General features: G+C 48.0%; 3 long non-coding RNA genes across 3 annotated transcripts; 1 reads left to right on the forward strand and 2 right to left on the reverse strand.

Moving 5' to 3' along the window:
• Positions 1-508: 508 nt before the first annotated feature.
• LOC145518592 (uncharacterized) lies at positions 509-9477 on the reverse strand. Its single transcript, XR_014063010.1, has 3 exons — positions 7016-9477; positions 6607-6863; positions 509-1891 (listed from the first exon to the last, which is right to left on the reverse strand). It is a non-coding gene; the product is annotated as an uncharacterized LOC145518592 (long non-coding RNA).
• A 6204-nt stretch (positions 9478-15681) lies between these two features.
• On the reverse strand, positions 15682-19287 carry LOC145518593 (uncharacterized). The gene is made up of 2 exons (XR_014063011.1): positions 19120-19287; positions 15682-16846 (listed from the first exon to the last, which is right to left on the reverse strand). It is a non-coding gene; the product is annotated as an uncharacterized LOC145518593 (long non-coding RNA).
• Positions 19288-19322: 35 nt separating this feature from the next.
• LOC145518594 (uncharacterized) lies at positions 19323-25185 on the forward strand. Its single transcript, XR_014063012.1, has 4 exons — positions 19323-19735; positions 20516-20577; positions 21800-21892; positions 24995-25185. It is a non-coding gene; the product is annotated as an uncharacterized LOC145518594 (long non-coding RNA).
• The last annotated feature ends 1935 nt before the right edge of the window (positions 25186-27120 follow it).

The following is a 27120-nucleotide window of genomic DNA, read 5'->3' on the forward strand; positions in this document are numbered from 1 at the left end:
GCACGTATGAGCGTGTGTGACACAGGAGCAGAACATACTACAAAGACCACATAGCCTTCTCCTCTGGAGAGCTTCCAGGTTAGTAGGGTCGACAGGATGACCACACGAAAACAAGTGAACAAAGAGGGAAAAGCAGAAATGGGAGAATGAGAAAAAGGACGGCAATGACAGTGAAATTAGTTGTCTGATGATTAACTAATTGCCAGACATTGTACTGAGCACTCTGAGTGCAACATCCAATTCAGTTCTCTCCGCACCCTTGTGAGTTAGGCACTATCATGTCTCATTTTACACGTGAGTCAGCGAAGGCTCTGGTAGTCTACCACTGAACGCTGCTGAGAATGCTGACAAACTGGGTCTCACATGCTACTGCTGGGAATATAAAACACTCTGGAAAACAATGCGGCAGTTCTTTAAGAAACTAAACAAGCAGCTACCATACAATCCTGCAATTGCACTCTTGGGCATTTACCCCAGAGAAAAAAAACTTATATTTACACACACAAAAAACTGTACATAAAATTTTTATTTATAATAACCCCCCAAAGTAGTTGGACACAACTGAGTGACTAAACGAACACACACACACCCCAAACTGGAATCAACCTCCAGGTCCGTGAATGGCACAAACAGACCGTGAAATCACTGTTGTTTAATCACCAACTGTGTCCAACTCTTTTCGACCCCATGGATTGCAGCGTGTCAGGCTCCTCTGTCCTCCACTGTCTCCTGGAGTTTGCCCACATTCATGCCCACTGAGTCGGTGATGCCACCGAACCCTCTCATCCCCTGCTCCCCTCTTCCCTTCCCACCCTCCATCTTTCCCAGCATCAGTATCTTTTCCAATGAGTCAGCTCTTCGCATCAGGTGGCCAAAGTATTGGAGCTTCAGCTTCAGTATCATTCCTTCCAGTGAAATTCGGGGTTGATCTCCTTTAGGATTGACTGGTTTGATCTCATTGCAGTCCAAGGGACTCTCAAGACTCTTCTCCGCACCACAGTTCAAAAGCATTAATTCTTCCGCACTCAATCTTCTTTATGGTCCAACTCTCACATCTGTACATGACTACTGGAAAAATCATAGCTTTGACTATATGGACCTTTGTTGGCAAAGCAATATCTCTGCTTTTTAATACTCTGTCTAGGTTTGTCATAGCTTCCCTTCTAAGGAGAAAGTGTCTTTTAATTTCATGGCTGCAGTCACCATCCACAGTGATTTTGGAGCCCAGGAAAGTAAAATCTGTCCCTGCTTCCACTTTTCCCAGGGTCTCCCGCATTGTAGGCAGATTCTTTACCATCTGAGCCACCAGGGAGGTCCACAAAGATGATACACTGATGGAAAATAAGCATACAACAACATGCTCAGAACCTCTTGTCCTTACGGAAATGCAAATTAAAACAATGAGATACCATTTTGTACTATAAGGATGACTAAAATCCAGAATTAACCATAGTAATTGCTGGTGAGGATGCAGACCAAAAGAAACTCTCAGTCATTGCCGGTAGGCATGGAAATGGTAGAACCAGTTCGGAAGACAGTTTGGTAGTTTCTTACAACATTGAAAGGAGAGGAAAATAGAGCAACTTTGCAGAAGAGAAGCCTGCAAGCCAACATCACAGTGATGGGTCATGTTGACGGCATGTGCCTGGACACGGTGTGTGAGAAAGGCACTTTCCTTCTGGGTCTTCCTCCCAGGTACCCCAGTCTAATCAAGAGAAAAATGCCAGACAGATTCCAATCCAAAGGACTGTCTTGAAAGTACAAAGGGAACACCTGGCCAGTACTCCTCGGAACAGACAAAATCATCCAAGACGAGGAAAACAGACACTGTCACCGTCAAGAAGAGCCGGAGACATCACGACTCAGGGTAAAGTGCTCTCTGGACAAGATCCTGGAACAGAAAAGAGACATTAGGTAAAAACTCAGGAAATCCAAGCAACTATGGACTTCGATGAATAATGATGTATCAATGTCAGCTCCTTAACTGTGACAAATGTACCACAGTAATGTGAACTCTTAACATCAGGGGAACTGGAAGTGGATTTATGGGACCTCTCTGCACCATCCTCAGAAGTTTCTGTACACTATGTCTATTCCTTAGTAAAAATGTATTCAAAATTTTTAAAAAATTAGTAAGCTATCATTTTCTGAAAAGGCAAATAATTATACTAAAGCTGAACCAATAATATAGCTTTAAATGACAGAAAATTATAAAGGTAATCCTGAAGACATCTTTTTATGCAAGTTAAATTATCTATCTATATATCTATCTTTTAACTTCTAATTTGAACTTGACCCCAAGTTCAGGGACTATGGACACAAAAGTGAGAAAGAAATGATCCCTGCCCACAAGAGCTGCAGATCTCCTTGACCTTGAGCCTGAATGTCTACATTGTCCAGGTGGGGTTAAAATGGTGCTTGCCCTTCTTTCCAAGGCCAGGGGCATACAGCATTCTGAGCCTGCCATTCTGTGGAATTTTTGTTTTTAAAATATTGGTTGGAATTCCAAAATCTTTGAACCTATGTGGTGAGAGAGCAGAAACCTTAGTGACATCAGGGCATCACAATGGTGTTGGCCTTCAGCTCTCGGAGGGACTTCCTGCATCACAGAAGGATCAGCGGTAAAGAATCCGCCTGCCAATGCAGGAAATGGGGTTCAATCCTGGGTCTGGAAGATCCCCTGGAGAAGGAAATGGAAAACTACTCCAGTATTCTTGTCTGGACAATCCCATGGGCAGAAGCACCTGGTGAGCTACAGTCCATGGGGTTGCAAAGAGTTGGACATGACTGAGCACTTGTCAGCAGATGCAAAGTGCTTTTTGCTAACCTGGTGTGATTTTTACATTTCTCTCAGGGTTCTGTCTTTCCTATGTCATTAGAAAGCTCCAGATTCAGGGTAGCAAGCCTGGCCTATGCCTATCACATTTTCCCATTATGTAGTAGAAGGTTTTAAAATCCTCTCCTGGGTCAGAGCTCCTCAAGGGAAGGCTTCTGTTTATCGGTCATTGGAGTCGGGTTTTTTTGAAAGCCCTCTAGCTTTTCACGAATGGAAGTTCTTGGAGTCCATGTGGCATCTCTGCCACCTCTGGGCTCAGGGATGCCACGTGGTGGCTTGAAATGGACCAGGTGGGAGATGTGCACTGTGGAAACCAGCAAATTCTACCAACGGGGTCTCCACCCGCCGCAGGCACCCCTGCCAAGAGCTGGCACACCATGGCCGAGAAGCCACAGCCCGCTCCACCCGAGAAGACTGCTAGACGTTGCCCTGTTGTGGTCTCCGTATTCTAACTGGATGAACTTTTGGGGGAAGGATACAGGACCTGTCATTTACTTGCATAAGATGCTTTTCTTTGCTCTTGGGAGAGAGGCCTTAACACGACCTTTAAGGCCCTGAACAGTTTGGCCCATCTGTCTATCTCACGGGATCTATGTCTGGGGTGGGGAGCTGCCCGTGTCTCCCAGTGAGGCTGGCCTCCTCACCAATCCTCAAAGCACCGGCTTCCAGCTGTAGTGGGGTCTGCGCACCCCACCCCCTTTCAGGGACAGTCCTGGTTTTGCCCTGAAAGACCCCATCCTGGGGGCTCCCCAGGCTAACCCCGCTCACGTGGAAACACCCTTCCTCCTCCCGTTCCTTCAGCTGCTCTTGGTCAATGCAAAGATGCTTCCCCTGAGCCCCTCGCCTTTGCCTGTCTCCTCACCCAGACCTCCATCACGGAGTCAACTCCTCCGTTAGCTCAGAGGACAGAACACACCGTGGATTTAACTGCAGACTCCTCCTTGTCACTGTCTGATTCGCGTCTGTCCCCTCCACACAGCAGGCAGCCGGGACAGTCCAGAGCCCAGCAGCCAACAGGTGCCCGATAATTCTTGATTAAACCTATGAATGAAAGAACTCCCCACCCAGGGATCTTTCCATGGTGTGACAACACCTCACAGATTGGAATACAGCCCTGCTTAACGGTGGGAGAGGGGAGAACCAAGAAGATGGCTCTCGTCGGGCAAAAAAGCAGAGAAGCAGAGCTTTAAAATTTTTTCAAGGTCTGCAAGAGGGTCAGGCATGTGTCAAAACCAGATTCCTGGCCTCTTTACAAGTTCGTGCCTGCAGCAAGGCCCGATCACGGCAGGAGCGGCCTGCGCAGTTCACGGTGTCACCGACTGACCACCGCGTCTCCACGCCCACTCATGTGCTTTGGGGCAGGCTGTGCTCCTATTTGAGGCTTATTGTGTAAAGTTTGCTCTACCACAGTATAATTGAAGTAGAAAAGCATCTCATTATGGAGCCGCAAGCCCGTACGGAAGCGCATCCTCCTTTACACAGAGGGGTGAGAGAGCAAGGGTCTCGTCGAACCGCTCAGGGCCCCGGCCGCGTGTCCACACCCCGGAGGCCCAGCCAGGCCTCTGGACAGGGTGGCCCCGCGCAGGTGATCCGCACACGGGCAGGTGACTAGGCGGAGATGGAAGCAGGGAGCCCGCTCTGTCTGGGGCTCCTGTCTGCACTCATCTCCCAAGCCCCCCAGTTAGGCAACGCTCATGGGTGGGAACCGCTTTTGCTTTAAGGAGTTGGTTAAAAATCAAAAGGCCCATTTTGCTCACTGCAAGGAAACACGTGCTCCCCGCCCCTCCCCGACCCCAGCAATCTCATCCACCCGTCTGTCGGAGTCAGGAGGGGGATGCCAACTGGCAGCCCCGGGGCTGCGTGTTTAACTCACAGGGGAGCGAAGCAAGGAAAACATTTTTGTAAGGCTCTTTGAAAGTTATTTGCGAGGGAAACAATTAAAAAAATGTGTGGCCGTTTTCTTGCCATTGAAGAAATGCTACATGCAGTTTCCAGCTCCAGCCGGCCAGTTCTCTCCTGCAGGATTTATGGGGCCGGTGCTGCCAGGCAGACAGAAATCCACCCAGGAACATGTTTCATGGTAAGAGAACTTTCCTGAGAATAATACCTGAAATACCCAGACAGTTGTACAGAGCGCCGGTCCTGGAGTCCCGCTTTCTCCTAGGAGCTCGGATGATAAATACGACCGTGTGCATCCCCACCAGGAGCCGCCTGGTGACTGCTGTCAGGCCGGCCCCGGCTGGGCCCTCAATCTTCCAAACTTAGCTGGGAATCCGCGCCTCCACAAGCACACACGTGTCACACCTCTCGGCGGATCCTTAGGCTTCTAGGCCGAACCCCTCCCCTCTCCTTGCTCGGTGAATCTGAAGTTTACGAACAATCCCGTCTCTACCTCCTGACAGGCCACAGCGCACGTTCAGTCTTAAAGCGCTGTGTGGGGGCTTCATTCTGCCTGTTCTTACAAACTCAGAGTGGGGGGTCTATGTGGACATCAGTGTTCCGACACGTGGCTGTCTCTGCCTTTTCCTCTTGGCCTTCTTCTGTCTCAGGAGCCGGCCTGGGGCTCGCAGAGCACACAAATCGGGCTCACGGGCAGGCCCTCTGCAGCTCACCGGGGGGCCCGGGAAGCGGGCGCCAGGCTATGTCTCCCCTCCAGGACAACCAGCCCATCACAGTCCCGGAGACCAGCCACAACCTCGGAGCCTTTCTCAACACAGATCCCCAGACAACAACCCCCAGCCCAGAAAATGAGCCCGGCATTGCAAACGACCCGCCACCCATGGTCTGTACATTTAGACTCTTTCCCCAAATTATTTTTGGTCCTATGAGGGGCACACGGACTCCTAGTTCCCCAGCCAGGGACTGACCACCTGCCCCCTGCATTGGGAGTGCAGAGTCTTAGCTGCTGGACTGCCAGACAAGTCCCTGTATGTAGACTCTTAAAGCAAACTCCTCCCTAAGTTAACTGGCCTTGGAGGGAAGAACTTTGTGTGAACCATTATTTAAAACAACAAACAGTTACTCACTCTGGTGCATCTCCACGGGTCTGTGTGTTCCCACCACACTCAACTGGCGCTATTGGTGCCACTGATACCATCGTGTGGGAGTGTCTGCCTTTTCTGCTAGGCAAGCCCCTTGAACCCGGGGCACCAGGCTCCTCCGCTTATTCCTAGGGCAACGGGATACTATTGATGCTGAAGAGATGCTCTTTGACTTGAACTGAGAGCTTTAGGTGGTTTATCCAACCACAGCCCGGTGTTTCTGGATGGGAAGCGAGTTAACGCCCTTGGGGAGCCGGGAAGCGCGTGTGTCAGGAGGAGACCCGGAGGCCAACTGCAGGGCAGGGGCAGGGCAGGGGCAGGGCTTGCAAGCACTTCCACTGCAATTACAACTGAGAGCCGGCGTCTCAAGTGCAATTGCTGATTCAAGGTTTAGCCAAACCCGGGGAATGCTCCGGTCAGCAAAACCGGACCCAAAACCATCTCCTGAGAACAAGCCGTCTCACAAGATTTCCGTTACCTGCTGCTTTCCATCGACTGAAAATACTCGGGCCGCCTTTCCAGCGGTGGTTTTGGCACCTCGTCTCCCAGATGGAGCCACAAGGGCAGGAGTGCACAGAACTCAAATGTCCTGGGAGGAGAGTTGATTAAATGTTTTCAAACCTCAAAAAAGGGGGAAAAAATGAGAAAATCGGTTCAGGTAGAGTTCAAGTTTGGGGGTCAAGCTCCAGGGACCCCTGGGGCTCTTTTGTAGGGAGGCCATTAACTTACTCCTTGAAATCACACCCTGGAGAGCTCGGGGGCAGCGGTCAGTTCACAGCCCTGCCCTCCGTTGTTCTGTGTGGTCCGCATGTCACAGCGTGACCCAGGATCACGCCGCGCTCCACCGCTGGGGGAGAACGCGGGCCAAGGCTCAGAGTGGGCCGCCTCCACCCGGAGGCCGAGGCCGACCCTCTCCTCCGCTCCGCTCTGCTTTCCTCTTGAAATCAGAGCTTCAGACTGCTGACCCTGGCAGGGATCTGTCTTTCCTGTGGAGATAGGATCGTTTCAAGCTGCTTTTCCACATGAAAACCTTGAGAGGCCCTTGGTGACACTACCACCCGCCCAAGATGCTGACGGATGAAGCTGGAGAAAACAATCCAGCGTGTGTTTGAAAACCAAGACATTCCAAGGCTTTTACCTCGTCTTGAGCCCTTTCCAGCTGTTGTCCAGTGTGGCTGGCTTCGGCGATGGATGATGTTTTTCTGAACAGGAAATCAGGCTTCATTTTCCCTTGAGTCCCAGAATAATTCACGGAGCAGAGTCCGGGGACCAGTGAAGTTCCATCCCCTCCAGAGATTCCCCCCACCCCTTTGTGGTATGTCTGCTTTTTGCTCTCTGCAGAGGGACAATGGAGTTTGATGACTTCTTACAAAAGAAGGCTACCAATTTCACCACTGAAGATGATAACGTGATGACAACTGAAGAAGGCCAGGAAGGACCCAGGAAGAAGTTGCCTGAGCCTCCACAACAGGGCAGGCACGCTGTTTCTATAAAGCAGGAGTTGGTAAATATTTTCAGCTTTGCAGTCACTGTCACAGCTACTCTGCCCTTCAGAAAGCAGCCCTGGATAACACGTGACAAGTGCTTTGTCCCTGTGTGCACAGGTACATGAACCAATAAAATTTCATAGGTGAAAACAGGCTTGGGCTGAATCCAGTGCACCAGCCAGTTTGTGGGTCCCTGTTTAGAGGATCCAACTTCTTTTTGTTCATCTTACTTGTGATGTTTAACAAGAAGTCACCGTGATGACAGACCACAGGTCCCAAGGACACCCAGGCACCCCTGGGCAGAGGAACATCCCTCCTTCCGGGTGCATCCTCGGCAGGTGTGCCCGCTGGACCACATATCCCACGACCGACCGGGGCCTCCTCACCCAGCTCGATGACACGAGGGCTGTGTGCGAGCCTTGACCCCCAAAACAAGGGGCCACGGCCTGAACATCTCTCTTCAGAAGCCTTGCTACCCGATCCGCAGCCTCAGGGGAGCTTTTAATTCTAACGGCTCAGATATGACATGCACCGTCTGCAGATACAAAGCTGCCTTCCCCCGATACGGTTCGGGTGGATAGAGAACCCCACTGGTGTGGGTGCTCAGTCATGTCCAAGTCTTTGCGACCCCATGGACTGCAGTCCACCAGGCTCATCTGTCCATGGGCTCTCCCAGACAAGAAGACTGGAGTGGGTTTCCTACTCTAGGGGATCCTCCTCACCCAGGGATTGAACCCAAGTCTCCCACACTGCAGGGGGATTCTTTACCACTGAGCCACCTGGGAAGACCCAGAGAACCCCGTTACATGTCCAGAACTACCCAGTTCTGCCCCACCAGAACCCAGAACCACTGTCCCCACCAGGAGGTCAACAAGAGGTCACCGCCCTGTTTCCCCTGGTTCAGGCACTGCAGACGTCCTCCGGCTGTGTTGGTCCCTCTTGTTAGACTAACACGGGCTTCTTGGGCCAAACAGGTGAAACTGATTTATGCCAGGCTCCCAGGCCGGGGGCAGCCTAGGCAGAACGGGCTTTGTGTGAGAAGACGGGGATCCTTCTGGTTTGAGATTTGTGAGAAATTCAATTTGAGTGTGCACCCTTTTCACCTCTGAGGCGAGCCTGAGGCCACCTGAATCAAAACCAGATGGACTCTCAGGCCTAAAGACAACAAAGAGCGGGGGGAGCCCGTCAGCGGAGGACCACCAGGGTGCGGGCCGCAAGCACAGCCGGCTGGTTTCCAGCACTCAGCGGGGACGCTCCCAGATCGGAGTGGGGCCCTTTGTCCGCCTGCCACGCCCAAGGCATCGCGGCGTCCTGGGCCGGTTATTCCAGCGGGCTGCAGGGAGCCCCGGAGCCCCCGCCCTCGGCCCCGCCCCTGCCGTGCGCCCCACGTAGGGCGGGTTGGTTTTGGCTCGGCAGGCAGGTGCCCTTCGAGCGCTGGGATCCGAGCCCCGGCAGGGATGTCGGGGGTGACCCGAAGTCTTGGGTGGCCGCCTTCACGCTCTCGCTTTCCCGTCAGCTGATACATCTGCCACCCACGTGCTGGAAGGTTCCGGGAAGCTCCGAGATTCCTGCAGGAGGGAGGCTGACCTCCTGTGCCCCCGGCCCCTACCAGCCCTCCGGAGGAGCCGGGGCACCCTGGAAACCTCGGGCTCTGCCTCTCCATAAACAGTGTGGGGAGGAGCGGGCGTTTACACATGTGGCCTGTGAAACACGAGCCTCCGACTGATAACTGAAGTCGGCGGTAAACAAACGCTGGCTCACAGTCCCGGAGCTTCTTCTAAATCGCCTTTGGAGCAAGGAGAGGACTCAGCGGGTTATGATTCGGAGATCACACAGGCGTCAGCAGAGTTCCCCCTTTCCCGTCCCCTCCTTCTGAGTCCCGAGGCGCTGCGCCGGGGGCCAGCGGACCCCTGACCCGCCCCGGCAGCTGTCGGGCAGTGCCTCCACTGTCACCAGGGCCCTGAGCTGTGACGGGCTTGGTGTCCGTCTCTCTGCCTTCAGATTATGGAAGGGGGTCTCCCCTCCCGCCGTGCAGCGGGCCCATCTATTCTCATCGCGCGGCCGAAGCTGACCCCCGTCCCAGCTCCGACGTCAGCACGAACCCGCGCGCCACGGGCGAGGCCAGGCCTTCCAAACACCCTGCATCTTCCCACGGCCCCTCCCTCCGTCCGTCCTCGGTCTCACCTCGACCAGCGGTGGGCGGGGCCTGTGTGGGTGGCGTTGAGGGTGGAGCCAGCGCACTTTGAGGTCACTTTCGCCCCAGAGCGGCTGAATTTAAGATCAAGGCAGGGGGTATGTGGCGTGGCCGGCAGGAAGGGTTGGGCAGGGGCCGGAGGGAACCTGTAACGCTCTTCTCAACACTCGGGCAAACTGGAGAACACGGGCCCCAGGAGCAGAACGCACAGATCGGGAGCTCTCCTCCTGCGGCCTGGACTTCCCCCCCACAGCGACCCCACTGTGTCTCCACGTGGAGGTCCTCTGGACCGATGGCTCAGCGTGGGAGGGCCCTCATGGGCTGTTTGTGGCGGGAAGGGACCAGGTGAAGAGGAGGCTGGATTCCATGAGTCTCAGAGTTGATTCAGATCATCTAACTGGGGAGCCAGGGCAGACCTACTGAATGTGTGTGTGTAAATATCCTCCAAACCATATGTGCACACATACATATACATGCATACCCACATATGTGTGAATATATGTGGTCTGGGGCTATTTAGTTCTTTTCCTTGTGTGTATATACAAAATGGCCTTTTCTGATGGCTCAGCAGGTACAGAATCTGCCTGCAATGCAGGAGACACAGGAGATGCGGATTTGATCCCTGGGTCAGGAAGATCCCCGGGAGAAGGAAATGGCGACCCACTCCAGTATTTTTGCCTGGGAAATCCCGTGGACAGAGGAGCCTGGTGGGCTATGGTCCAAAAGGATTGCAAAGAGTTGGACATCACTGAGCAACCGGGTACATCTACATTACAGTGCACACGCATATTATAGTGTGTACATGTATGCATAGATGTGTTTTGTTTGACGGACACGGAGCTCTCTTGATTGACTACAGTGCGCATGTTCCCGTTTGTAAGGAGGCAGTAGCAGAACTGGGGAACCACCCGGCCTGAGCCACAGAGAGCTCCAGCGATCCTACAGCAGACAAGGACAAAAGGATCGCTCGGAACGGCTTTATTTTACTTTTGAAAGAAAGAAAATCCAGGGGTGGAAGGAGAGACAAAGAGTCCCCTTCTGAAAATTCACACCAAGACGAACCTGGGAAGCTATGAGCTTAGTGAAAATGTGGCTGCAGCGGTGGGGGCAGGTCGCCATACAGAAAGCCTCTGGGAGTCCTACTCTCAGCCCGCAGGCTGCTGGGGAGTCAGACTCGCCCGGAGTGAGCAGGGAAGGTCTGTCCCTCGAGGCTGAAGTGATGGGGACAGGGGAGGTGGGCCCGTCCCGGACTCGACGGCCAAGGAGCCGAATTTGTCCTGACATTATTTGGGGCTTCCCTGGTGGCTTAGCTGGTAAAGAATCTGCCTGTAATGCAGCAGACCCAGGTTCGACCCCTGGGTTGGGAAGATCCCCTGGAGGAGGGAGCAACTACCCATTCCAGTATTCTTGCTGGAGAATTCCATGGACACAGGAGCTTGGTGGCCTACAGTACGTGGGGTTGCAAAGAGTTGGACACGACTGAGCGATTAACACTATCTGGGAGTTGCACATCAGGTGGTGCTGGGAGAGGTAACATCTGTCAGAAAGGGTCTGTGTTCATTTGCTGAAATCTGCACCTCCTGAGATTACAGTGGCCAGACTTGTTCTGCGGTGGTGGAGTCAGGTAGACCCGGCTATTTGCAGACCTCGGCTCGGTTTTCATCACCTCATCACAAAGCATTTACATCGCACTTTACTTTCTCAGTGTATTTCACATTGTATTAATTTTCTCCAGGGTTTACTATTTTAAAAGATTTTGCTGGGTAAAATTGCAGAGGTGGTCTAGCACACTGTCCACGTTCTGAATAACAACCCATAAAATACGTTTGCTTCTTTGCTGCGGATGATGAGCCGGGTCCAGGAGAATAAAGGCTGCAGGAGCGTCCCGTGGATTGTTTTCTGAGGCGGACTCTGGACTCTGGTCCCTGGTCGTACCTTGGCTTTGCTTTCGCCGCATGAGCCCTCCTCCTAGACTTCCCGGCCCGGCAGCCCAGGGTCTTTTTTCGTTTGTGACTGGCTTCTTTCACGCTGTTACCAGCACGGAGCGCCGCCGCGCTTTCGGAACCACTTTGCCCTTTGAAACGTCAGTGAGGAGGAGGGAGGTTCCCGTTTCGCTGTCATCCCAGAGTCTGAACAGTCAGAACGTAATGAATAGTAGAGACGCTGTAATCTTTAGTGTTTAAACCTTTTTGGCTGTTGTCTCTTTCCGTGAGATTATTATTGTCCCTAATGCAGGTATCAACCACCACAAACCCTTTCTGAAGACAGGAGGTAGGCGTGTGTGTGTGTGTGTTTGGTGCCCGGACTGAAACTCACTTTTCTTCCTAATTTCTCCGTGAGCCGTGGGCAGCCAGTCACCTTTGCGTTCTGCAGCATGAAATGGAAACCAAGACTGAATAATCAGTTAACACGTCCACCAAGGGTCTTAGGGAATCTGAGTAGCCGTTTGGGGCAGGAGAGGTTGGGGAGGATGACAGCTAGTTACCACTGAACCAGGCAGGTGACTTTGGTTGACTTGGTGAACCTAAAGCGTCAATATTTTCACCAGCAAAACTGAAGTAATATCGAGTGTGCCCAAGGTTCTGTGTCATGACCCTGGAAAGGGATCATGGATGGAAAATGTTTTGTAAATGGCAAATAAGTACATAGTTGTGTATATGATTACACTTTATTATATATGAACACCTGTTTATGTTTTATATCATATACACACATCCACACATACGTAATGTGTTATTACTAAAGTCTATTGAAGTAATTTTATTTCGAAAGGGTAGATACATTTTCTAGATTGGGCAAAAGCAAGCTCTGTATTGCTTGACACAGGATAACTGACTTTTTCAATAAACTGATAACAAGATTCTCATTTAAGTAAGAACTGTTTACAAAAGCAAACCTCAAATACCTCCAACAAAAGGTCGTTGTAAGGAAGAGGCACGCTTTATTAACTCAAACTGACTTCGGATTAACACTAGTCCTTCACAGACATGGGATGAGATCACACTGCTGGAAAATATATCAGTTTTCTTTTCAAGAAATAATATATGTTCCCCTCCCCACCCCCCAACCCCCACTCTCGCCTTTTCCCTTAGCTAATGGAGTAAATACTGGAGAAATCCTTTAGAAGCCAGGGAATGTAAGACACTCTTCAAGAGAAACAGCAACCTGGTGGGCATGAGTGGAGGTCCCCACGTCCCCATGAGGCCTGGCCTGGTGGGCGTGTTCCCTCAAAGAGGGCTCCGGGCTGGGGTCTGGGAGCCTGTGTTTTAACAAGACCACAGGCGATGTTGATGCTGCTGGTCCATGGACCACACGCTGAGTAGCTAGGATCTCCACGTTTATCTCAGAGGAATAGGAGTACTGGAGGAAAATTCTGAGCTATCCAAAATAAGGAAACCTTTTACTGCAAGATAATAGGCTTCAGGAAGTGCCCTGAGGTTGGGTGCCTTGGGATATTGTCCCTGGAGGCAGTGTGCACCAGACTCTCTGTACACCCAGGGTCTCGGATGGAGCCGCGGGGGAGGGCGGGCTCAGCTGTCCAGCCCCTCACCCCCCATCCCCCCCTCACCCCTGCCTGCAGGTGGGTGTGGAAGCAGCCTGTTTTTAGACATAGGCCAAGGAAGATGACAAGTGTGGGAATGCTTTGCAGGGGAAGTATAAACATCAAGAGTATTTTCATTATCAAGATTTTGCACAGTGTGCTGGGTACCGGAAAAGGAGAAAAGGGCAGCAGAGGATGAAATGGTTGGATGGCGTCTCTGACTCTCCGGACAGGAGTTTGAGCAAACGGTGGGAGATACAGAGGAGCCTGGCGTGCTGCCGGCTGTAGGGTTGCAAAGAGTCGGGCACGACTTAGCAACTGAAAACAACAACTGGGTACCTAGGCACAGTCTTGGTGGGTGTGGAAAATGAAAGAAACTCAGTTCTTGTTCCAGAAAGCTCTGGAGGGCGCTGGAGATCTTTCCCAAACGTTTGTTGAGTGGAAGTCTTGGACCTGGGTGGGGACAGAGGTTCTGCTGACGCTCCCTCTTTGTGTCACCTCATTTTTCCCTGTGCTTGGCCTCCACCTGAAGCATCCCCCAGCCCAAGCCCCCAGCTTGTCCCTTCAGGAGGAGCTTTGCCAAAGGGGCGGGCGTGGGCTGCTTGACTCCCGAACACTCATGCTCTCTCCCAGCCTCCAGCCAACTCACCCGGAGGCTCTCATTTGCTACCATCGTGAAACACGTGCATTTGCACATTCACGTATCTCAACCTTCAGCCTCAAAAATACAAAACAGGCTGCCTTCCCCCAATGTTACATTTTCCATCTGCCTCTCTCTCTGTCCCACTCTCCTTCCATCCATCATCCATCTATGCATCTATGCACACGTGTGTGTGTCTGTCTCCATCTCTGCATCTTTCGTGAAGCTGTACTTTCTCAGTCTTCGTTGCTGTATGTGATTCATGATGTTATTATATTTTATGTGTACATTTGCTTATGTTTGCGCTGTGGGCTGACCTTGGACTGCTTGCGGTAATGTGCCTCTTCGCTTACTGGTGTCTGCTGACCCATCCAGGCTCTTGTTGATCCACTATCAATTCAAGCAATGTTTGCTCAGGAGTGGGAACTGCTTGGTGTTTGTTTGTTTGTTCAAGTCTCTGATGGGAACAAATCAGAAGACGGAATGACTTTGTTCTTGATGGCTCTTGGATGATGTGCATTCCAACTTGATCTGACGGTGTATCTGGGGAACCGGTGAGACGTAACTGGCCTTCCAAGTCCAGGCTGTGATCAGCAGACTTTCAGCTAGAATCAAAGCAGGTGGGAAACTCCAGATCCAGTATCTGACGGCAGCTGGCCCTGAGAGGCGCAGACTTCTGGGACCCTGCTCCTTGTTTAACGTTCATTCAACGGCCGTTACTGACACCCGCTCTGGGCAAGGATTTTGGTTATGGGGAGACCTAGACACAGAATTGCCTCTGAGGTGCTCACAGCTGTGTGTGTGTGCATCTGAATGGACAATCTGCCCCAGCATATGCATGCGCCTGGGTGCGGTCGTCCGTGTGTGTGTGTGTGTGTGTGTGTGTGTGTGTGAACAAGGAGAGTAGCCAGGGGAGGACAGATAAACAGCCTTCTTCAAGGTCAGTATGTCAGAGAGCAGCAGAGGGGAGCACAGAGTGCTGGGGCTGAGACTGTGGCCTGGGGTGCAGGCAGGGGGTGGGCAGCCTAGGTGGGGGGTGCCAGCAGGGACCGGGTCCTGTCCCCCAGGCCCCAGCATGAGACAGGAGCGACACTCCGCTTTCGCCCTCAGCTGCGCTCACCGTCTGCTAGAATCGGAGCCCCTGGAGTACCCCTCTGGGAAACCCTGAAAATCCTTCCACTTGGTCTCCACCCTATCTCTTCATGCTCCACAGTCATCGCACAGGACGCACACGGAGCCGACCGTGGTCACGCCGGAGAGGAAGAAGAAGGTGGCCTCTCTCTCCCCTGGAGCCGCACCTCTGCATGAGCGAGGACGGTCCCTGCTTCCCACGTGGAAAGCAACGGCGCGCAGGGAGGCACAGTGACAAGCGTCTGATAAACGCCCCACTCCTCACGCATTAATGCAGAGGCACGAAGGCCTGCTTTCTGCGCCAGCGGCTTGGATTCCAGACTCCAGCGAGCTGATGCGAAAGGTCTGATGGGCCTGCCTGGATGGATATCCAAATAAGCAATTTCTTACAAACGTGGAACCCAGTGATGGAGGGGACCCACAAGGTGATGAAAGGAGCCTGAGATAGCATCAGAGATGACTTAACACAGGGGGAGCCGGGCAGAGGTGATTGGCACCCCAGTTTTTGCTAAATTTAACATGACTAGCCAAGTAAGAGAAGTCATTATTGAGAAGACGTGGAAGTCCAGCCAAGAGGTTGGGTGATGGAAAATTAACTGTAGTTGAGACATAAAATTTTACAATGTAGAGACTGTAGAGTGATTGGACAGCTTTCATATTTTAAGAACGCAGTTCAATGGACCATCTCTTAGCATTATCCTGAAAGCTTACACTTTTGATTAAAACCATAAAATCCATCTCAGAGATCCAGGAAAGAATGTGCATGCATTAAACCCAAACATTCTACCACCTGAACAACCAGTAGTCTCAGTTTTCCTTCTATCTTTAATTTCATTAAAAGGGTCATGGCCAAGATACAATTCTTGTATGTGAACTCTCTGTAGAAAAGAAGCTAGAGATTTTAAGAGATTATTTAAGAGTTTACACATAGGATCATTTTCAGAGGATACAAGGTCAGATCCACGCTTAGGCACGGAGCTCGGGAAAATGACCGATGCGATGTCCTGGGTGTTGCCTGCCTGGAGGGGCTGGAGGCTGGCTGAGGACGAGCCCGGCACCGTCAAGGGAGACGGTCCTGTGACATCGTGAGCTGATGGGAGGGGCGCGGGACCGAGGAAAGGGAAGGTGCTGGAGGCAGGCGACTCGAGGCCTGGCCGAGCTCCTCTCCAGATGTCGCCGTTTGTTTCCACCTTGTCCGCCTCACTTACATCCACGCTCCTGACTGCCAGGATCTCAAGTGCTTGTGTAATTGCTTGGGGCTGGATGATGAGAGAGCTCTGAGGTTTGGAATTACTTGTGCCAAGATCTGTCACACCAGAGAGCGTTGTGTACTGTGAACAAGAAGCCCAGAGGAATAAAAAAGTAATAAAATAATAGATGTGGTTATGAGGTGCGCAGCAAGTCCAAATTTCCATGATATGCTAAATAATAAAAATGTTTCTCAAGAAACATCTACCCTAACAGAAAGGAATCACATAGGCTTCAATCAGCCGAGCTCAATTCTTGAGCGTTAACTGAGATCCACTTATACTTGAGGTACCGTAAAAACGGGTGAGAATGGAGAGTGAACCACGTACGGTCACACTGGTGACAGTCGCACCTCCAATACACCTAAGAAGAAAGCCAACAGCACCTGATCGCCCTCCCTGCGCCGGGCGCTGTGCTAGACCCTGAGGCTATGAAGTTGGTTAAACACAAAATTCTTATCCTTAGTAACTCGTAGGCCGTTTTGTCTATTTTTATTTGCTGCTTTTATAAAAAACACATTCTTATAGTCCAAAGTCTCCATTCAGCAGAGGAATAAAACTGAAAGATGCTTAAACTCAGTCCCGATCTCTTGGTTCCTCTATCGGGGTTTCAAAGGGTCAGACACGACCAAACAACAACAAATAAGAATGCACTGACTGGAAGTGTTTTCCTACATTTCAGAAGAGTCTGGCAAGTTTGACATCTGCTCACAGATCCTGTTGCTGAACCTGAGGGAGAGACAGGAAAAACTCAAGGAAAAAGTCAACTCATGCCAAGTATCATGGTAATCACTAATTTTTCTTTTGAAAACCCTATACTGGAAAAAAAGTTGATAATTTTTCAGTAAGGCTAGAATATAAGACATTTACTGTTGTTTATCTCCATGCGTATTTCTATACCAAATGAAGTAATCAATAATAGCTTAAATTAATGATCCTGCAATCCCACTCCTTGACATATATCCAGAGAAAACCATAATTCAAAAACATGCTTGTATCCTGATGTTCATTGCAGCACTATTCATGATAGCCAAGCCATGAAAGCAGTCTAAATGTCCCTCGACAGATGACTGGATAAAGAAGATATGGTACAGATATACAGCGGAATACTACTTGGCCATAAAAAATGAAATACTGCCATTTGTAGCAGCAGGGATGGCCCTGGATATAATCATACTAAGTGAAGTAAGTCAGGCAAGAGAAAGACAAGTATCATATGATACCACTTTTACGTGGAATCTAAAAAATTGATACAAATGAACTTATTTACAAAACAGAAGTAGACCCACAGGCATAGAAAAAACACTTACAGTCACCAAAGAGGAAAGTTGGGTGGGGAGGGATGAATTAGGAGACTGGGGTGAGCAGATAAAATAGATGCGTGACAAGGACCTACTGTGCAGCACAGGGAATTCTCCTCAACCCTTTGTGATAACCTATTGGGGAAAAAAATCTGAAAAAGAATAACATATATGTAATGTATGACTGAATCAGTTTGTTGTAAACCTGAAGCTAACACAACTTTGTAAAGCAACTATACTTCAATAAGATAGTAGCATATTATATATATGCATATGTATTTATAGTAAGTTGTATGTATATGTGTGTATATATGTATACCTTACATATATTCCAAAATATTAGCAGAGATGGGGATTATGGTGTTGACATTAGTTTTTGTGAATGACCTTGGATGTCATCCATGTGCTATTATTGTTATAGTTAGAAAAACACAATTTTAAAATGAGTTCTTTTTATAAAGACAAAAAGTAATTTATTAAGCACTAACTCTGTCAGACATTATCCTAAGAATTTTATACGTATTAACTCATTTACTCCCCATAATCACTCTATAAATATTGCTGTTGTACATTGTGTCAGTTATTAAGCTACTATAAATATCAACTATGAAAAAACTGGGCTTCCCAGGCGGTGCAGCGGTAAAGAATCTGCCTGCCAATGCAGGAGACGTAGGAGACCTGGGTTCAATCCCTGGGTTGGGAAGGTTCTCTGGAGTAGAAAATGGCAACCCACTCCAGTATCTTTGCCTGGAAAATTCCATGAGCGGAGGAGCCTGGTGGGCTCCAGTCCATGGGGTTGTGAAGAGTCGGACACAACTGAACACACCAACACACACGTGAATCTATTAGGAATCTTGAAAACATTATGTAAATGAAAGGAGCTCGTTCTGAAAGACCACAGATGGTGTGATTCCACTTATATGAAATATAAAATTTTAGAATAGGCAAATCTTTAAAGACAGGAAGTAGATTAGTGGTTTCCAGGGACTAGGGGTTGGGCAAGTGGAAAGGGGAGTGATGGAACCGGGTTTGCTTTGGAGGGTGATTAAAATGTTTGTGGTGAGAGTTGCACAACTCTGCAAACATACCAAAAACCATTGAACTGGGCACTTTAAATAGATGGATTTTATGACATGTAAATTATATGTCAACAAATACACTTAAAAATATATCAACTATGGTCTCATGATCAGTTACACAGACAGGATTGGTAGCAGTTCACATATTTCTCACACATTGATTTGATATGTGCATCTGTTCTATATGTTCTATATTTATATGTTTTATATATATGTGTTCTATATATTATATAGTTATATATTTATAAATTAATTTGTATGTATAAATTATATATAACTTCTTCTTCTTGCAATATAGTTGCATAAAACGTGCTTTGTTTAAAACTATGTTTTTAACACTTAAAACCACATCTACTCCTAAAGCTCACTCTCCACTTGGGTTACTTGATCCACCTCCATTCTCCGTGATAGCGCTAAGCCAACAAAGTCAGGGTGTGGGCCGTCATCCGATATCCACCACAGCTTTCAAAGGAGGAAGGGGACGCTTAGAGCAGGTGACTCGTGGGGACCCTGAAGCGGTTTGGAGTCAGGGGCCTCAGCGTTCGCAGAAAAGGCCTGCAGCCTCCATCTCCCCACGGCCTTGACTAAGCAGACGCCACGAGAGACGCCAGACCCGCCTTACCTTCTCATCCTCCTTCTTCGATCACGTTTCACAGATGACTTCCTGTCACCCAAACGCCTCCTTCTCTCCTTCTGCCAAGTGGAAAATTATTAGGTGCGGGCATATTCAATAGACGGTTGTTCGGTTGCACTTGAAAATGTTCATTTACTGTAATAGGCTCATTATTCTAGGAATGTAATTGGAACCCAGACTGTTATGACCTCAGGAAATAGAATGTAACAAAGCTATGCAGAAATATTAAGTTTGCCCCCAAACAGGGCAGTGCTTTCCCCGGAGAAAGTGGAGAATCCATCACCCACCCTTCTCTCCCCTCCCAAACTCAACGATGGTTGGCTCTTTGGGGAACTTAGAAGGCTTCTAGTCAAAAATCCTTAAGGGACCCATGGAGAAATTGAAGCCTAGTAACTGAAAAAAATAGAACTTTTACTGTCCCAGAGGATTTTCCCTAGTGAACCCTAAGATTTGAAATAGCCAAGAACTAAACAAGAAAGACCTCATGTGCACCGAGGCGTGAAGGGCACCAGGCAGCATGGACGCTGTGTGAACTTACCTGTAACCAGGTGCTACAGTCAGCACTGAATGCATTTTAAACGGCAAAGAAGAATTAAGAGGGAGGGTGAGAATCAAAGTCCCTATTAAAGGCCTACGTAAAATGAGGGGATTAGACAAGATGACAGGCTCTGACACTTTATTTCATGATGTCTATTACTCTTCTAAAAATTATTAATAAAATGGAGTTCAATATAAATGTAATACACATTCAAGCAGCCACTGCAGGAATCTGATATTAATGATTTAGACTGGAATCTGTTCAACAAATGGGCTTAAAATAATTATAAATGTAATTAGAAATGTTATCCCCTTAGTGGGAGAAATGCTTGGACTAATCTGAGACCTTATTTCTAAGCTTCAGCATAGCTCTATTCCAGAGACCTCATTTGAGGTTGGTTCCCTTTTTGGAGTAAAGTTTTATGGCCTCACATGACTTTATAAGAAGGCCATCATTATATGCACACACACATACATATGAGCCATGTTTGAAATTTCTAATTTCAGACTCTGAACAAAGAAACTATTTTGTAGTATAATAACACATATTTACTCTTATTAAAATGGAAGGGTTATTGTAAGTTTTACAACATTAAAAATGCGATGGGATTTTTAGATCCAAAATAATGTACAGCGTTTAACATTTTTCGGTTGGCTTAAAAACACAGAGTGCAGACCAAGAATCCAAGAGAAAAATGGGTGAAGGGAAAGACGATAATTACATCTTAAAATTATGAAATACAAAAGACAAAAAGAGATGCTCACTGTATTTAAAGTAAGAAAAATGCAAATTAAAACTATACTGAGATGTCGTTTTTCATCCATCGTGTTGGCAAAACTCGGACAGTTGTTAGCACCTTCTGTTGGGAGGCTGCGGGAAAAGAAGACCCTCATGCCTTGCGGGTGGGGGTGAGTGCTCCTCCCGGCCCTGCCATGATCTGTTTGTCAATGATTGTCAGACTTACCGTGCGTATCACCCTTTAACCCATTACTCCCCTTCTCTAACTTTATCCTATAGACTTGCACACCTGCAAAATGACACATAAACAAGGCTTTCTATTGCAGCATTGTTTACAATAGCAAAAGACTGGACACACTCCAAATTTGTATTCAGTTCAGTTCAGTTCAGTCGCTCAGTCGTGTCCGACTCTTTGCGACCCCATGAACTGCAGCACGCCAGGCCTCTCTGTCCATCACCAACTCCCAGAGTCTACCCAAACTCATGTCCATCGAGTCAGTGATGCCATCCAACCATCTCATCCTCTGTCGTCCCCTTCTCCTCCTGCCCCCAATCCTACCCAGCATTAGGGGCTTTTCCAATGAGTCAACTCTTCCCATGAGGTGGCCAAAGTATTGGAGTTTCAGCTTCAACATCAGTCCTTCCAATGAACACCCAGGACTGATCTCCTTTAGTAGAAGCTATTTACAGTATGGAACATGCAGTCATTTAAAAGCAATGAGGAGTCTTTCTATATACTGGTATGCAAAAATCTCCAGATCTATAATTTTGTGTAAAAAGCAAGATGAAAAAGCTGAGGGTATTGTATAATCATTTGTGTAACAATGAAAGGAGAGATTTAACGTATACGGTTGCATTTGTTAGTATTTATAATTAAAAACTCTGGAAACACGCACAGAAGCAAGCAGATGTTCACTGGGAGTGAGGTGGGCACGGCTGCACCAGGCTCTGTTCCACGGACAGAGCGTGGGGCTCCCTTGGCTCCACACCCTCACCGACACGCCTTGTTTCTCGTCTTTTTTTAGCAGTCACTGTAACAGGTGTGAGGTGATACCTCTTCATGGTTTTGATGTGCATCTCCCTGACAGTGAGTGATGTCGGGCATCTTTTCATGTATCTTTTGACCATCTGTATGTCTTCTTTGAAAAAAATGTCTATTCAAGTCCTTCGTCCATTTTTAAATTGGGTTACTTGGTTTTTCACTATTGAGTTGTATGAATTCCTTATATATTTTGAATATTATCTCCTTATCAAATGTGTGGTTTGCAAATGTTTTCCCCCATTTTCTGATGCTATATAAACCTTGTTCCTCGTAACTATCCTCTTTCCCAGCTTAATTTTTGGTGTAGTGCCAGTCACTGTCTGACAGTCATATATTTTATGTATTTTTAGTTGCCCGTGGTATAAGCTTCATGATGTAAGTTTTAAGAGGACATTCATTCACTCCTTCACAGAAGCACCTGGCTCCCCCTGGCCGCTGTGCAGGTAAGAGTTCCAAGGTCTCAGGTTGATACACACTCACCATATAAGAAAGTTCAGCCGATGGGTCCCAGGCCAAAGACGCGTTAGTCTCAGTCGTGCCAGCTGTTATGACACATCCCTCTTTCCTTCCCGATTCCCCCGCTGGGCTTTCCAAGCCTGGCCTGCGCCTCTGCAGAACGTGTCAGGGCCGAGACGCTGCTCTGAGCTCATCTGATCTGCGGAGATAGCAGACCTGTCAGACGTGGATTTTGTTGCCTTTGAAAATGCGTGATGGGAAAGAGTGGCAGACAGTGAAGGTAAAAGCAAAACAGTGAATGGGCGGACGACTCGGAAGGCTGAGAAGTGGGAGATGCTCCACACCCTAAAAGGAGCGACAGGATGAGGTCGGGACCGTGTATCACACTCTCCTCAAATCAGAGCAACTGTTTCTTTTTAAATGATTTATTGATAGTCACAAAAATGGACTCCAGTCAGCCAGAAAGAAGACCTCCATTCGTATCTTTAAAAAAGCAAAAATAACCTTTTCTGATCATAAAGCAATAAAATGAAAAACTAATAATAAAAGTAAAAGCTAGGAAACAAACCTACCATCTAGAAATATTTTTAAACCTTTAAATTCTTCTGTCATTGAAAAATCAAAATCAAGATAGCAGAATATCGGCTAAAAACAAATGAAAAAAAATTTTTAAATAGGAAAACAGTAATGACAATAAGTAAATATAAGCGCTGGTTTTAGTAAAACTCATATCAACATCCATTGGAATGTCCTCCTGTAAAGCCCAGGGAACTATATTCAGAGTGCAGTAATAAATCAAAATGGAAAAGAATATAAAAGGAATGTATATACGTGTATAGCTGAGTCACTTTGATGTACAGCAGAAATCAACACAACGTTGTAAATCAACTCTACTTCAATTTTAAAAGAGAAATTGAAATGATGAAGGGAGAAATACAAATATGAAAAACACCAATGGGCTCATATGTGGTGTGGAAAATATGAGCAAATAGACATAGGCTATGATCAGTAATTCCGGTTCTGAGCTCCTGGAGGGTGCAGCCCCTTCCTTCCGTGACTGCCCCCTGCCTCACCCTGGTCCTTGAAGGCTCAGCCCAGGAAGTGGTGGTTGGTGTCCAACTCTTTGCGACCTCATGGACTGTAGCGCACCAGGCTCCTCTGTCCATGGGATTCTCCAGGCAAGACTACTGGAGTGAGTGGCCATTTCCTCCTCCAGGGCATCTTCCCGATCCAGGGATCGACCCGGGTCTCCTGCACCGCAGGCAGGTTTTTACCACTGAGCCGCCGGGGAAGCCCCGTCCAGGACGTAGGCCCCTGCTCTTCTCCCCACCCCTGCTGCTCCGGGAGCCGACTCAGTGCCGAAGGCAACCTAGCCTCAGGAAAGAGGGCGCAGCAGGTCTGGCCCTCACACCCGCCCTACAGAGAGCGGGCTCCTGGTCCTTCCTGTGTGACGTGGGCGAGAGGGTTCGCGGAGTCAAAGAAAATACCCAGAGTTGTGACCCCAGGGGAGGGTTAGCGGGAGACATTTCTGAAGTGATGGCTCTGAGTTGGGGCCCCCAACTACTGCGCTTCCCGTGCCCCCAAGGCAGACCTCATACCACACAGGAAGCAGATGGCTTACCTGGAAAGCTTTAAGGAAGAGGTTATTTACAGAGGTTTGGGCAACTTAGTGTTAGTGTTAGTCACCCAGCTGTGTCCGACTCTCTGCGACCACGTGGACTATAGCCAGCCAGGCTCCTCTAGAGTGGGTGGCCATTCCCTCCTCCAAGGATCTTCCCGACCCAGGGATCGACCCGGGTCTCCTGCACTGCAGACGGATTCTTTACCATTCAGCCACCAGGGAAGGCCAGGCTAGGGGTGGTCAGGTGGCCCAGCAGCAGCACGGAAAACCATCACCACTCTCAACTGAGAGGGAAGACAGCAGTGCTCCCCCTGGGACCCAGGACTGCAGACCCAGAGCGGGGGATGGACTTCCGCCCTCTCTCTGCCCCACCCTCTGGTCCCTCGGGTGTTGTCCAGTGATCATACCCACCAGATGCCAACCTGCCTGGGCACAGAGTGGGCTGAGAAGGATGGAGAGGACATCCGGGCTTGGTGGCCAATACTGCACAGCCGGCCCAGGTGCCATCTGCCCCTCAGGCTCACCTGCCACCGTGGACAGCGTCCTGTTCCTTCAGAGATGACCCCCTGCCGCAAGCTCGTCCAGAGTTCACGCCGACCTCTTGTTTATGAACACGGATGGAGTTTGCTCTCTTCCCACATGTGAACTAAAGTCCCCGAGAAGCTGAAATGTGATAATGTGTCAAAAAGTCACCTCAAACTTCTCAGACAGTAATGAAAGTTAAAAAACAAAAAGCAGGCAGGCGTTTTCTATAGGGCAATTATTTGGGGGAAAAAAAAATCAGAGTTCTCATGATATGCTCACAAAAGCAAAAATGCACTCGGTGATAAATTCTATCATCTGTCACACAGACTTGTGTTCCCTGCAGATGTCACAGGCACACAGGCTAAACAAATGGGGTTTGTGAAAGTATTTGTCCAGCTGTAAAGAACCAGGCAAATATAAGTTTATAGTATTATTTTTAAACAATATAATTTATTATTATTATGTTATCATACATATTAGTAAGCATGCATTAATTTATATTACAGATTCAGAAGAAATTATTTAGTTTACTTTTGTATTAAACAAGTACTTATTAAGTACCTGTCATGGTACTTAAGGCTCCAGAATTACAAACATGAAAAGCCCAGTCCTTAGAATTTATATTCTAGAAAGTACAGGGTTCAGTAAGCTGTTGGCAGTGGGTCTAGTCTAGCCCACTGTCTGTTTATTTATAGCCTGTGAGCTAAGAGTCGCTTTTACAGTTGTAAATGGTTTTGAAAAATGAGAATAATAATATTGCATGTCAAAATTAGATGAAACGCAAATCTTAATGTCCTCGAATAAAGTTTTATTGGAACATGGCCACACCACTTGTTTGCCTGTGGATGTGGCCTCTTTGCAGTTGAATAGCTGAGGCAAAGACCTTGTAGCCGACAAGGTCTAAAGTATTATTATTATAAAAGTCATTCTCTGGCCTTTACAGAACAATGCTGCTGAGCCCTGGTCCAGCAGAAGTTACCTAGAGATACAGGATATTTGCATCGCTCATGGACCCAACGCCTTCCAAAAGAGGCAGTCTTAGTGTTTGCCTTTGCCCAGACCAAGAGAGCAAGGTTCTCCTCAGGGAGTAAGGACCAGAGAGAACGCAAATGAATTAAAGCTGCTCATTCTGAAGCTGTGTGAGTGTGTCTGCCTGTAGAGGCTGGGTGTGTGTGGGGTTTTTATGTTTGCTTCAGGTGTTGGGTGTGCACCTGTATGTGTGCGTGTGTAATACACAAGTGCAGGAAGCAGCGTGCCAGGAAAAGGAGGAGGTGGGAAGGAACTGCAGGACTCAGCGCCGCTGCCCTGGGGCCTCAGGGCAGGTAGGTCGGGGAGCTTTCCTGAGAAGGAGAATCTTGAGTCTTGAGGGTGGGGACCTTCAGAGTGGTGCCCCCTCCATCCTTCCATCCATGGCAGGATGGCCAATCCCCCACCACGTGCCAGTTTTCCATGTGTGTTCACTTCGACCTTGAGTGCTTTTTAAGGAGAAGCTGAAGAATGGTTTGTAAATGCCGACCTGAGATGCGGGCGCTGCAGACTCTGGCAGACGTGTTATTTACAGTTTCCCTGTGACAGTCTTAATCTTATTGGCTTCCTAACATTACTCTTCAGAGAATTTTTATTCTTGAAAAACAGCAAATTGTTCATCTCTGAAACACTAGATAGGTCTGTGACTCTGAGAGCATTTTGAAAATTATAAATGATAAGGAAACTCTGGGCCAGATTTTTTATATGACTCTCCAAGAATTATGCAGGATGGGAATCTGACCCTTTGAGAGTTAAAAATGTTTCTGGAGACGGAGAAGACTTCACGTACTGGAGCGAAAGTGCCTTAAATCATATCGATGGTGCAATTATCTCTCGGCAAAGATCCTTGGAGTTGAAGTTCAACCTGGGGGTCAGGAGGATGGCTGGGGGAAACAGGGTCCCCCTTGTTAAAATAAAGCAATTAGTTTAATATATACTATCGGGGAATGAGAGCAGGGAGGGAAATTCCCCTTGTCAAACGCTGAACATTCAGAGCATCGCTTAGAGCAGAAGTAATAAGGCACTCTTCATGAAAAAATTGGCCCTATACCATGTCTAAATGCAAACATGTGTGTTCTTTCTTTCTTTAATTCATTTAAACTTCTGTTAACTGGGAATATTTTTATGTGCATTCTGTCGTTCCCTTTCTCATTTGAACAAAAATGTGTCAGGGGACAGGAATGGTGCCCAGGGTTGCAAACGCGTTCAGACACCATAAAATATTTAACAGCTCTTTCTGGTACGGTTAAGGCCCGCCAAACGGCTAAACAAACTTTAATTTACAATTCAAGGGCTGAAGCATTCAAAAGGCCATAAGATTTTGCTGCTGCTAATTTATATCTCTCAGAGACAAGAAACCTAAAATGAGTCATTTAAAAGTTCCCAAACCCACATTCCTTCTTATGAAATAAAGATCTTTATTGCCAGGAGATTGCATTCTTTGCCACAGAGAAGGGCAGCGTTGCTCTGATAGCTTTAACGTTCTGTGCTGTCTATAGAGATTTCGAGAAAGGATTCTTGTTTCTCCTTCATCAGATAGTGACTTCTAAGCAAGACGACTTCTCCCCTGGCATACTCCAACCTGATTGGACAAAGGAAGCTCTATGCTCTGGAAGAGGGACTTATTTTTAACTTTTCTTTAAAACAAAAATGAATTTTTTCCCCATAAATATATATATTTTTTAATTCAGAGGACTAGAACCAGTTTGTTTTGGGCCTTTCTGCTGGAAATTTGTCCAAGAGACAGTTAGGATCTTTACCATAGGTATGAATTTGTGTAATTTCATTTTGGATAGGGATAAGCTTCTGCTTCTGATAAAAGTCCAGAGTTTCATCTGGTTCCTCAGAAAAAAAAAAAGAATAAATAAACCTCAAAAATATGATAGGTGATTTGAACCTAACTGGGATCCAGAGTTTGTTTTGGTCTCATACAATGAGTGAAATAAATTAGCTTTTGCAATGATACATCTGGGTGATTCTCAAAAATATCATCCTGAGTTTTCACTTACCCAGAAGAAGGTCTACTGTGTGACTCCATTTATC

Source organism: Giraffa tippelskirchi, chromosome 8 (assembly GCF_054371585.1).
Source record: "Giraffa tippelskirchi isolate mGirTip1 chromosome 8, T2T-mGirTip1v1.2.pri, whole genome shotgun sequence".
NCBI classification, from domain to species: Eukaryota; Metazoa; Chordata; class Mammalia; order Artiodactyla; family Giraffidae; genus Giraffa; species Giraffa tippelskirchi.